We start from the raw sequence: 13,884 nt of genomic DNA, 5'->3' as shown, positions 1-13,884 counted from the left end.
GATAAATTTCACACCTCGGCGTGCCACCACCGCTAACGTGAGCTTCTATTTGCGTGTGCGCGTTAGCAACCGAGCTAAAAGCGAGTATGTGGGGACGCTTTGTCCTTCACAAGATTTTCAGCTCAGGAAAGGAAATGTGGACTGTTGCTCTTATCTATTCTCATGCGTGAGATGCAAATCTGGTTTTTGGACCAGAGTGCTTCTGTTTGCAAAAATGTTAAAAGCAGGTTTTAAATTAAAGCGGGCTCCCACTTAACTTCCCTCTCACATATACGAGCTGCTCGTTAGGCTGCTGTTTCCTTCGTTTTCTCTCCGTTTTTGCGCCGTCACACGTTTTTTTTTTGTCCTCTTTCTCTCGCCTCATCCCCTCTTGTTCCTGATGTTGAGACTCCCTCCTTTTTCTTTTTCTAACTCCCTTCACCACTCAGGGAGATTTTTCTCCCCTGTTGGGTGCCCTCCTCCACTTCCTCCCACTTCTCTCATATCTGTGTCAGTTCTTTTTATTTAAAAATAAATAAATACATTTTTAAAAAATGCTTGAACACAGCCTCAGCATTGCCGCAAAAACACACTGGAATCGTGACTGCGGCGCACATAAGCGAGAACACGGCATCTTACCGACACCATCTCATTGACGAGAGCAGGCGAGAGCGGACAAAAGTGGAAATGAGGAGTTCAAAAAGAAGTGTCAAAAAAGACGACGGAGAGAAGCGGGTGTCGACGAGAAAGGAGGAAGTTGACTCTCTCGCAAATTGCTCTGCACATCTTTTGAAAAGGGAGTCAAATCCACCCATGTGTCATCCCAACACACTGATCTTCCATTGAAACTCCATGCATGAGTGTTCACGGAAACATGCGATCCGTGTAATGACTTTGTGGATCAATAAGCTGCAGTATTAAAATGTTCCAATAATTCTTCAAAAAAAAATGTTGTATACAAATAAATAGTTGGAGTCAATGCTTATCTTTTGTTGAGCTGAATGGAATATTTCCAAAATTCAGTCTGGCAGTCATTCTGAATGTGACTCCTTGCGCCACATCCACAGATCTGCAGACTAATTCAATGTGTAATGTGAAATGGGAGTGTTGTGGAATTTTTGTAATGTGTAATTTGGCGGATCAGCAATGAAGTGCTGCTATGTTAATTTGACAAAATTTTAACAAGGCACTTGGGAACTTTTTTTTTTTAAATGAAAAGATGACCATATTTCCTTCAAGAAATTAGTCGAATAGGATGTACACAAAAGCCCAGCAACCACGGGGGGAACATGCAAATTCCACATAGGAAAGCCGAAGCCGGAATCGAACCCTGGACCTCTGCATTGTGAGGCAGACGTGCTAACCAATCGTGCGCCGTGCCGCCCCTATGAAAGCTCTTATAAAATATTCAAGCAAAAATGCAGCACCACACTTTCAGTATAACTGGCAAGAAGGTCATCATCCACTCGATTTATTCACTATGAATAAATATTAGCTGAACTTCTCCCCAGTAGAAGCCTCCAATAAAATGATTCACTCCATTTTGACCTTTTTTGCACTGTTGCTTTTACTGCAATTACATATTCAGGCATCGTACTTGAATCAGCCAAATGCAAGTGAACTTTCACACTTTCAGTTCAAACTAACACAGCGGCGCGGCGGCGAGTCACTCCTGCCGATTCGCAGCACGCGGGTCAACGAGCGCGTTTTGGCTGATGCCGGCGTTCCCTGTTATTGTGTCAAGGTCAAGCGTGGGGAAACACGGCGTTTGCCGCAGAGATTAGAGGTGCTCGGCGTCACGCGAGTCATCCGAGTGGATGTGAAGTGCCACTAACGGTGATTTTGATGCTGAGAGCCACTCACGCATCAATTCCATCACTGTGCTGCAGTGAAGTCACAGTGTGGCGCCTCAGGTTTTGGACTCCATGCATAAACAGTTTTTTTCCGAGTCATGGAATTACTTTAGCAGAGCATTTGCAGCATAAGAACACATTTGGATAGCAAGAGAATTAATTGGGGAAGGAAATAGTGTGTAAATATTGGAATATTTTAATCTTAAGGAAATGAACTCATATTCAAAGAAGTGGACTCGTAACCATGCCAGGGGTCACCACTCAAAGATCGAAGGCTCTATTTTTGTGACCGGGGGAAATCCAGCACAGCGTGTGGTATAACTGCACAGAGGCGGGTTAGACCCGATGCTGGTAATTTCGCAGGTGAGTACAGGGCAGCCGATCTGTGAGAGGAAGGGCTGCGCCGGTATGGGAGTGGTGACAGCCAAATTCAATCATGGCCAATCAAAGCGGCTCCTTGTTTTCTCTTGAAATGTAGCACATTCCCCTCCACATACTTGTGCCACCTAGTGGAATGATTTATAAAAAATTAATTCCATGAGAGCTTGATACCCTCTGTTCACTTATAGCTATGAATCACATACGGCGTATTAGACAAGCTGTGGTGCAGATAAAGGCACATAAGGATGATTCAAATGCTGCATATGTTTTTTCCGTGTGACGCATGATTAAAACAGCTCGCAAGCACAACTGCTCCGGTGGACGTGACGGGCGCAAATGCACTCTTTGATCGAGTCTCCATGGGGGGGCTAGTGGTGGGCACAAGCTGCTTGATTGGTGTCATGAGATTTGGAGGGACCTTGGCGAGGAGGAAGATGCAGCAAGGCACATTTAAGATCAGATGACTCACAGAAAGCGGAGGAAGGAGAGGTGGAGAGGGAAGAGTAGGAGGAGGAGGAAGAAAAGGCCGACGGGCAAGAGGAGGACGACATATTGTACATGATATTTATGTTATGAATGCTACTGGATGTGTTCATCTTCTATCCCGGAATGTTTTGATTCAAATATTGATCTCTGACGAGCGCGTGCTTTTGGTGGGACAAAATATACATCACCATAGAAATACATCAAATTCAATGTCACGCATCAATACTGTTGCTGGAAATCGCAGTTCACCGGCCACGGCCCCGCAAAATCACTTTTTTGTGGCCTCTCTTTTTTTGTGAATTTTTTCCTACTTCAGGTCTAAGAAGGGCTATTTATGATTTTGTTGTTTTTTTTCCCGATACAGGGGGTGAGACAGGTGGGGCTGTCACATCCATCGATATTGACACCTTGGCTGTAAACGTGCGGCGATGCTTGTTATCACTTTGACGCTTCTATTCATTGCCACCCTTTTTAATCACACGCCGGCGTGAGAGTGGGACTCTAACGCACACACGCGAATACACACTTTGAAGTATTTCTGCTCACATACGACAATAACGGGAAAGGAGAGTTGAGGCAGGAATAAAAACACACTCGAAATTTAGAGAAGATAGAGGGAATTATGAGCAGTGCCAAATAGCAGTCAGAAATGTCAGGAAAAGCTTACTAAGCCATCTGAAATGTATTTATTCACCTTGAGAGGCACTTTGAACAGCGGCAGGTGTGCGATGACTCCCAATGAACATGAGTTTGAATGTGATTCATGTTAATTCTTAGCACACTGCAGCTTATAAGCGGGGGTGCACACTTGTGCAAACACATGATTTCAGTTTAGATTTTACTTGCCCCCATACAACTTTTTTTTTTCAGTAGAGTTGCGCAGCAGATAGCTCCCAATAATGAAAAACATTTTGAAATGATTTATCTTTATAACAAAAAAACTGGCATTTGAAAAAGGGTGTGTAGACTTTTTAGACCCACTTTATGTCGTGAACAATATTCAAGTGCACGCTGGAAATAATGTGCAACATTTATACTGTCATCTACGAATCTAGTCAGTGAATGAGGACACTAAGGCGAGTTTGGATGCACGCTATATGCGGTACTCCCAGACCACCTCGGAACTCCGCTCATTGTTTCCAAAGGGATTTCCCAGATAACACTGCCGCATGTGTGCGCGTGTGTGTGTTTATCCCCGTGCTCCACAGGGAGGAAGGGGGAATCACATTTAGGCTCGTTCAAGCAGGTCGTCGCGACAATTTTGGTTGCCATGCACCCAAGGGTACTAAGCGTGTTTTATGTCTATGGCCTGCAAGCAAACGCAAACACGCACTATAACTCAACAGACGCTCCCTGCACAATTGTTTGGACATTCAATCGAAACCTTGATCAAAAATCTGGATAATGACACCGCAGAGATGTATTGCCAGGACAATGTGTATATTATTATAGTTGTAATTTGTAGCAATATAGAGCTGCATTGTGTCAAACTACGATCCTATAAAGTAACCAAAAACAGAGTACTGAATCGAGTGTGCATGTAATTAAAACAACATCTCCAGTGTACAGTATGTAAAATGTGCATGTAAAGCCTTTAGCTTCTCAGATGCCAGCATGGAAGTTAAGCCTCTTGATGGGCCAAGAGTGCATCATAACAGGATTACCTTGAGGAGAGAGACTCAAGTTAGAGGTGTCATATCGCCATTTGAAAATGCATCCCTGTGAAGAGATGGAAAATGTGAAAAGTTAGATCACTCACCACTTTGGCAACAACTAACTGGGGAACATCGACCTCCTCTGCCACAGTGTTTTTATTGGTTCAGGGGGTATTTGATTTAGTTTTCTCAAGTGTACCCTGCAAGTATTTTTTGGGTGAATATATTTTGTTCAGTCCATTCTGCTCCTCCTGCCTACCTGCTTTTTGCGGTCCTCAGCCTACCATCATGCAAAACGTGACATTAAAAAAAGTTTTGGAATTCAATAAAAAAGCTCCAATGAATGAGATCACTTTTTTGCAACATGTTAGAACTGCGTTCGATGAGCCCATTGAGCTATCAAATGCCCCCCCCTCCCCCCCACACAGCTGCTCGAAAGCCCATCTATGGTCAGTAGGTGGGTGGGGAACCCCTGCAAGCGAGCCAGTCATGTGAAATATCAAAGCTGCTATCTCTCAGGTCAGCCAAGCCAGCCGCAGTGGAAACTCCATGATGTCAGAGGCACACTGGGTATTTATGCCTGTCCAAGATTGCTTTAGGTCCATAGTAGAGGGGAGAGCGAGGAGGCCAGGGCTGATGAAAGATGATGTTCACATGCAACTAAGCTGCAAGGTGTGGACTTGCCCTCTGCTAAACTGATGCAACCAGTGCGAATGACAACAACTATACGATCAAACCCTCGGTTTGTATGCATGTAAATTGGTGAAGGTAAAACCGCACCTATCAACGGGGCTAATCGCGTTATTTATTTATTTTTTTTGAACAACAAAAACATGGCGTGATTGTCATGGAAGAAGATTGCTGCATAGAGAGAAAACGGGCGACAATAAAGGAGAGTGTAGATAGTTTGAGAGGGTATTGGCAATGATCAATCACCCCATTAACAGACTGCGCCCATGCATTTTGCCACCACACATGCTTTGTTTTGTAGTCAAGTATTATTGAAAAGTATGAATATTTGAAGGTGTATTTTTACCAAGGCTGTTTTTTTTAACACAAATAATTGTATTTTTATTCACTTCTATTAGAGAATGGGGCGTGATGAACCACCTAAGTGACACATGAGTCAAAGTAGTGCAGTGAAAAGAATAAGCAAATTGAGGATAAAGGGAAAAACAATGTCAAAATAAACAAATTATGGATTTTTTTTTGTTTTTATTTTAATCAAGAACGGGACAACTGCAAGACACAAAAGAAAGTTGAAGTAAAAAGCAGAGTTGACTGCATTGTGCTTTTAGTGCGGGCGTTTGATCCTCGAACAGCAACCCCAAATCTCTCATTTTAAACTTTTTCAAGGTATTTCAGTTGCTCCAGACAGGTTGCGTCAGCGACGAGGTCACATGAAATTCTCTCAAAAGCATCAAAATGAATTTCTGCCCCTTCAAAACGCAACCTCAGTTACACAACCAGGTATGCAAGATAATCAGAGACTGAATAATTAAGTGGGCCCTGTGACAGCGACTGCCTGAGTGTGTGTGTGTGTGTGAGTGTGTGTGTGTGTGTGTGTGTGTGTGTGTGTGTGTGTGTGTGCCTTTGAGGGTACATTTGGAAGGACTCCATTGTATGAATCACCCTCTGTGTAGTGCCTCAAGCTCGCCTTGGATCCAAAAAGAGCATGTCACAGAGACAAGGCTGGAATAAATGCCAATAAGAGAAAAGAGCTACATTTCTCTTTTTTTTTTTCACCAGCAAAGAAAGGTTTTGAAAGCCACCCACATTTGGATTGATGCGTTCTTGACTGGCAAATTTTGAAAAACTGAGAGTCAAACATTTGCAGCACTTCTCTATTTTGTGTTCCCCCCCCCCCCCCATTTGTGTGCTATTTCTATTTTTGTCGATGGCTAACATTGAAAAAAAAATGCATTGAAACACTAAGTTGGAATCTGTTGTCCTCGTGTGCGTGTGTGTGTGTGTGTGCGTGTGCGTGCGGTGCACGGAATCTGAAATCAACACAGCGCCGATCAATAAGCTTCTGGCAGAGTTGAGGCTCAATACTGGAGTCAAATGCACCGTGTTGGTTTCCAGTCCAAAGGAGATTTCGAATGCGCTGACGGGAAGGCCAATCTAAAAATGAAATGTTAGCTTGACATGGCCATCACTACTCTATTACGAGTTAAAATGGAAAAATATATGAAGTTAGTCTCCACTTTGCATAACAGCTTTCACTCTGGGTAGACTGAGGCCACCACACCACGTCGGCCAGGGACGCAGGGCTGGTCGATCTCGTTTTGGTTGAGTGAAAAGTAGTCCGTGTGTTTATGCCAGTTTTCGGTGATGAAGAGGAAGTCCGGGTTATTGTCGGTTATTAATTTGTGTCAGACGAGTGCTTTGTTGTTGAGTGAGCAGGTGTTAAAGAGTCAGTTTGAGGATGTTCTGATGTATGGGAGGCAGTGAGGAATGGGGGGAGTGGGCGGAGATTTTGTTTTGGCACTTTGAAATATTTTCTCTCATTATTGTAAGGGCGGACGGATCTGGCTGTGATGATGGACCGAATGGGGTAGATGGCAGCAAGAGGAGACAGTGACAGGGACAGTTGGGGCCTGTAGGGGGAGCCGTGGCAGGGGGACGTGCTGTGAAGTGGTAGAGTAGAGGAAGAGGAAGATGCGGGTGTGTGATTTGTAAAATTCTGTGGGGTGATGAACAGCGTGTTTGATGTTCTGCTGCCCAGCTTGTTGGGGTGAAAAAAGTCGGCCTTTAGGAGGGACGGATGGGCCCAGAATAAATTTAAATTGTCGATGAGGCCCAAGCTGTGCATCCTGCAGGGGGTTTGGAGCCAAGTGGTTTTTATCCATAGATCATTTCTCACTCATGTACTTTTGACAGGCCCTACTGACAGTTTTAACAAACATGTAAAAAGGACTTTAAAAAAAAAAAAACGTTTCACACCGCACGTTAAATTTTCCCCATAGTCATCACAGAACGTATGCTCATCCCAATTACCCTTTGAGGTCACACAATGTACACAAGGTACGATGCATACCATTTGCTTACACAGTTGTGTCAACAGCTTCCTCTTTGTCTCGCTGTCCTATTCATGACAAGCACTCGGAGTCGCTGACAGAGCTACCCTCGATGTATTTTTCCATCAAACCTTTTCCAACAAAGGCCGTGTGCCGCCGCACTCTCTGTCTAACTCGGGCTTTTTTTGTTTTTGGGGTTTTTTTTGAGTGGCAGTGTTTTCATCTAACAGTCAATCAATGAGGCAGCAGCCCAGGAAGGGCATGATTCAGCAAGAAACTGATTGTATCAACGTGTCCTTCATTTAATCTGTGATTAATTTAGGAATATAGCCTTCTTGCTTCAATGACGGACTATATGAGGCCACGCATCCGCATCGGGGTAACGCGATTGAAATGAATGAAAGGAAAAGATGCAGGCAAGTACAACAACTGATCTGCAAATTTGTCCGCATTTTATATTATCGGCACAATCGATGACTGTAGATCACAGATGACAATGAAGACAAAATTAAGGAGAGATTCTGGAGTCGAAAAATTGATCCAGACGTTGGTTGCTTAACGCCCGTCCTGTTTGTCCTTCAAGCTGCCAGCCACTAAAATGTCACTGGCTTTCCTGTCTGACCTTGGCGTGATCATCCAGTTTAACGGATGGGGGACGTTCCCGCTCTGGGAGCTTTCTGGGCGATCAAGCATATTGATCCGTACAAGAGGAAAAGATCTCGACTCTGCGCAGTGACATTGACACGGCCTGAACATCACAGTCAAGCAGCAAACCTTGGCTCCCCTTAAAAAAAAAATACTCACATGCCTTGAACCCGCACAGAAAGCATATTATTGGACTGCTGTAGTTAGCATTGCAAAAATGTCTGGTAGGATACGACGCTTGGTAATAGCTTGGGGCACTGCGAATGATGTGAGCGCGGCATCTTCTCATAAGGCTTGTCCCTGCTTGCCTTTAACCGGAAACGCTTGTGGCTCAACTACGTAACGATAAACCTAAAAAGTCCAACAGTCCCACAATTCTGGAGGAGTGTTTTGTTTCGTAAGTAGCTTTCCTTTTGCAAGACTTTTATATAAAGATCTTGACAAGGCCTAGCCGCTCGCATTATGTAATGCGGTACGAGAGGCCAACAGGCATAATGACTGGGCTCAGGACAAGACTAATTCCACTGGCATTCACCTCCACCTCAATTTGAACCAGACGTGGGAGCTGTTTTGCATTACTCAGTAAATTGCCTTTGCAACGACCAGCTCATCAAAATAAACTCGTGGATGACATAACAGTTAAGTGGGTATATGCAGACACGAGGTAAACAGGCGAGGGGCATTCTCTCAAACCGAAAACCTACCAGTGTTTTCTCGCTTGGTTCAAAAGCACTTTTCCACTAAGAACGGTTTGATTCCTATGTAAAAAGTATGCTTTTTTGGGGGTTTGTACTATTCCACTTTTCAGTAAACTTTCATTGAGTCTAGTCTTAGTTTTATGTAAACCATGCTTGAATAGGGCGGAGCTTCACCAACATTGGCATCCGTTGATTAGTTGGCAGAATTGTCACTTCCGTATTACAATGAAATACAACAATAAAATGGAAGTGTAAGAGTTTTTTTTTTTTTTTAAATAATTTATCGCTCAATGCTTTTAGATGTATAATCAAATGACTCGTGTGACTCTGCAAGGACTTGATTTACGTACATAGCGTGCAATCAAAGTAGTTTATCATGCTGAAGAGTCCAGCTTGTTCCTGTTCACAGGCTTGAAGTTAAGATACCGGCCTCAGGACGATACACCTGTGACACATACACAGCTGCTATCACACACCAAACTTCCGCAGTGTGTGTTTCCCTACCCGTTTCGACGTTTGTGTATTAGGACACTCCCTCAGACACATGTGTCAAACTCAAGGCCCGGGGGCCAGATCTGGCCCTATAATACAATAAAAAGGGGGAGACGAGCAAAGTGTTTCTTGAGCTATTCGGAGAATATATTGGAATACATTCGTTCAATCTCCTTGTGCACAAGTTAAAAGACAACTCTGCTTGACTCCTAGTCTCTCTTGTGTTTTAAAGTTTGTCCGATTGCCCGATAGACTTGACAGGAAGTAAAACAAAAGCTGCCATTTCCAAAATGAACTGAAGACGATTTAAGTTTGAGTAGCTGATGAATGGATTATGTCACCATGCAGCAATACAGAGATTATACTTGTGGGGTCGCGGGGAGTCTATGGAAACAAAGGGGAAACGTATCAAAAGCATACAAGATTTTACAAATGCAAGCCACAGCGAAGTGAACTGAACTGAAGCGTACCACTTGGTGGGAATGTGGCTTGACAAAAGCCTTTGAGCGTGATCTCCCACGTTGGTTCACAAATCTGCACATTAGCCTCGCATTCGCAAAACGGCGTCAAATCTTGCTACGCGCCTCTTTGTTGCAATGATTTGATACACGAATGCCCATTTGGAAGCGGCACAAGCCGACAGGTGGTCCAAAACAGTACAGTGAGTCTGCACTGACATGATCCTGTGTTTTGCAGCCTGCGCCAGTGAGCAGCTGACAGCAGCGGAGCTGCTCATAAAGAGTGAGTCAGCCTCTGAGACGGGGTGGTGAGATGAGGACGGTGATTAATGTTGCATGCTTTATTTCCCTCCACTGGTCCGCTTGCAATATTGCCAATGCGTTATCGCTACTTTCCGTCTTTCTTTGACAAGCTCGAATCATCCCACCTTGCAACGCCGTATTGACCGCTTCAGAGTAAACAAATTCTTTATGATTTGCGATTTGCTTTTGTCGTCGCTCAAAGGGTATGGGAGGGTTATGTCACAGGCTCTCGGAGAGGGTGTACAAACTCAACTCAGATGATGTTGTCAATCATGTTCAATCCATATTTAATTGAATGCACGTCAAAGATATTTAATGTTCAAACTTATAAACCTGATTGTGTTTTGCAAATAATCATTAATGTTGAATTTCATGGCTGGAACACGTTGCAAAAAAAAGGTGGCACAGGGTCTTGTTTACCACTGCGTTACATCACCCTTTTGACAACGTTTGAACTGAGGACACTAATTGTTGACGCTTTATAGGTGCAATTCTTTCCCATTCTTGCTCCATGTACAGCTTCAGCTGTTCAACAGTCTCTGTTGTCATATTTCACATTTCATCGTGCGCCACATATTTTGAATGGAAGACCGGTCTGGACTTTAGGCAGGCCAGTCTACTACCTGGACTCGTTTAGTATGACGCTATGCTGTTGTAAGAATGTGATTTGGCATTGTGTTGCTGAAATACGCACGGGCATCCGCGAGAAAGACGTTTGCTAGGATGGCAGCATGTTTCCCCCAAACCTGTATGTACCTTTCAGGATTAATGGTGTCCTCACAGATGTTACCCAAGTTATCCAGCCCCATACCATCACAGATGTTGGCTTTTGAACTTGGCGTCCATACGAGTCTGGATGTTTGGGGGGGGGTTTTCGCTTTGGCCCGGAGGAAATGACATCCACAATTTTCCAAAACAATTTGAAATGCGGACTCGTCAGACCACAGAACACTTTTGCACTTTGCATCAATCCATCTTAGATGAGCTCGGGCCCAGAGAAGCCGGCGTTGCGGCCATAAAATTCAAAGTCAAAGATCATTTGCTAAAAACAATACAGTTAATCCGTTTGAACTTTAAATATCTTGTCTTTGGAGCACATTCCATTAATATGATTTACAAATCATTGTATTTATTCAACACAATGTGCCAACGTCGTCGGAATTGTTTGTCAACAATTATGTCTGTCCTCACTGAGTCAAGACTATTTCCAATTTGGCGGGGACTTAATATCGCTCAGGCTGAGAGAGATGTCAGGCTTCCCTCTCAACACCATTTAATCTTCACCTTTTCAGGAAAATAAATACATGTGACTTTTCACCAAATGGTTTCAGGGGCAACCGCCAAACGAGAGGCCGTGGACACTCATGCAATAAAACATCAGGCTGTTTGAGAAGACCTGTCATGTGGGGAGAGCAGCCACACCTTCAATGCGGGCGGCTGCTGGAAAAAGGAAGGGAGGTATGAATGACATTCAATTTGGTGGCGAGCGAGTTATGTGAACGGCTGCCTTGGCGAATGAAGGAAACGGTGGAGGAATTTAGAATGCGGGATCCAAGTGAAAAGCAAAGGAACGGGCCAAGATAGACGTACAGGAGTGAGTTAATTGACCAGCGCAAAGATGAAGACGAGAGGCTGGAAGTGAGCCTGCGATCTGACGTCTGTGGAGTCTTTCTCTCACACTCGCTCCCTGATTCCTCTATTAGGCTGCAGCACGGACTCCGACTGCATTCTTAATGAGGGAGTTACCACGGGCCCAAAATGTCACCATACAGAACATCGAGCGCACTGAACGGCTAACGTGGGATGACTCACGCAGGCAAACAACATGGCGATTTCCAGAGGGGGGGGGTTTCGCTCATTCAAATATTTGATGAACTAGTATGAATGCGCACAACTAAGCCTGACTGACTCACGCACAGGCATATGACAACAATCTTCGTCATAGGACACACGCTCGGTACAACAAACACAGAAGGCGGCAAAACAAGAAATGACAGAATGTAACTAAAACCTTCTGTTCATTATTCAAGTAATTAGCAGGCGGTTCGAGTTGCTGTTTTAACCTTGCGAAATAGCATTTCATGGCAAGGCGGACAATCAAGTCATCAAGTAGTGATGTCATGGCATTGTTTCAAAGCAGTCACTACTGCTGTAACTTTTCCAGTGTACGAATACACAATCAGCTATTGTTGTTCCATTTATCAATATGTCTGTAACTCGGGATTATTTTGTCACTTTATGACCTTTAAAATTTGAGTTGTTGTTTGGTATGTTTGTTTTTTAATCCAATCTTTTTCAGGCGATACCTATCAGCTGAAAATTATATGATTTTGAGGCAGTTGGATGGGTGCAATTTTACCCTACAAAAAATAGTAAGAATTGGTTTCAAGCAATTCTGAAGGTGAGTTAAGAGGACAGTGCGCACAGCATGTTCCCTAACTCATTCACTCCCAAAGACGTTTTTAAACGTCTTTTCAGACTTGGTCTACAATTGGCTGGTACTGAATGAGTTAATGAAATATAGGTGATGCATGGATAGTGGAATGTTGCCCCTTCTTCTGGGCTGCGAAAGGCCACTGGCCATCTGTAGTTGTCACTTGACTGGGTAACGCAAAATAATGCCTCAATACTGTCTTAAGGCCATACCGCTGGAGCACAAAATCATCTGGGGACATTCCCAAAACCCATCCCCTAAACCTATTTAGTTTGAGTGAACTAGTGCTGGGAATGGCATTAGGAACAAGATTAAGACTTTTAATACGGATGGCAGTCTGTGAGGGAGGCACAGCTCAGAAAAATGAAGAATATAATGCTCAGCGTGGTGGGGGAGAGTCTGCTGCCAAAAAAAGTGGTTACATCATCGCAGGTCAACAAGGCAAAGTGTAATCATGACAGAGATGATCAAGTTGGGGATGTGGGGAAGACTCGAGGGGGGGTTCCAGATGTCTGCTCCTGAAGATGAAAATGCATTTGGCAGGCTTTTATGCTTGCACAGAGAGAACGTGAAAGGGGAAAAGGATGAGATAGGAGGTGCGTTATTGCATCCAATTGTACGAATCTAAATATTGCAGGTCAATTGCGATGACAATTAATTGTTGCATTGTGCCACACGACGACTGTTAGGACAGATGACAAGATAAAGTTTCCTCTTCCCAGCACCATTTACCGCCACTGCACCCCTCCCTTATGTACAGTAGATTGCATAACCTGCACCACACTTTTCTGGAAAGGAGGGGCGCGATGGATGGAGAGGAAACGACAGGAGGTGGAAAACGGGAAAAGCATTTACAGAACGTAGAAAAGAGAAAAGATATTGATATTTGGATGCAATGCCCTGTTTCTTCTGACCTTTTCACTCGTCTTAACTAGAGTCCAGATTAAAATGTTAACACTTACAGCAAAAGAAGCAAGAATACAGGTAGAACAGAGTCATAAAATGAAGGTACAATCCAACTTCAATTTACCCAATCGGTGGCAGAACGAGCTAGCGGTCAGTGATTTCTGTCACAAAACACAGACAATTTGTAACAGCAGCTCTGCTCTGATTTAAGACGCATACTTTCCAGTCAACCTCAGAGGTGGCAAGCATGTTGTGGCACGATATGGTACTACACCTGAGATGCGTAGTTTTAAATTAGGACTTGCTTACTATGTACTGTAAAAACCTACAACATCCAAAATGGCTTCATTGAGGGAGGCACAGTGTGGCCGAAAAGTTTTTTTTTTTAAAACATACAAATGCAACAATGCATATTTGAAAAAAAAACCAGCATGCTCGTCAGCATCTCGTGGCATCAGATAATTATGCAAGCGAGCACCCATCAGCCTTCACGTCGCTTCATGCAAGAGCAAAACCTTTAACAGGAAGTGCATTTAGCATCCCAAAACAATGCACAGTAGTCAAACGGGACTGG

The sequence above is a fragment of the Hippocampus guttulatus genome, chromosome 14, assembly GCF_054856545.1.
Source record: "Hippocampus guttulatus isolate MCC_2025c chromosome 14, RoL_Hgut_1.0, whole genome shotgun sequence".
Taxonomy (NCBI): Eukaryota; Metazoa; Chordata; class Actinopteri; order Syngnathiformes; family Syngnathidae; genus Hippocampus; species Hippocampus guttulatus.
The sequence above is the reverse complement of the archived record's forward strand: the minus strand, read 5'-3'. Positions refer to the sequence as shown.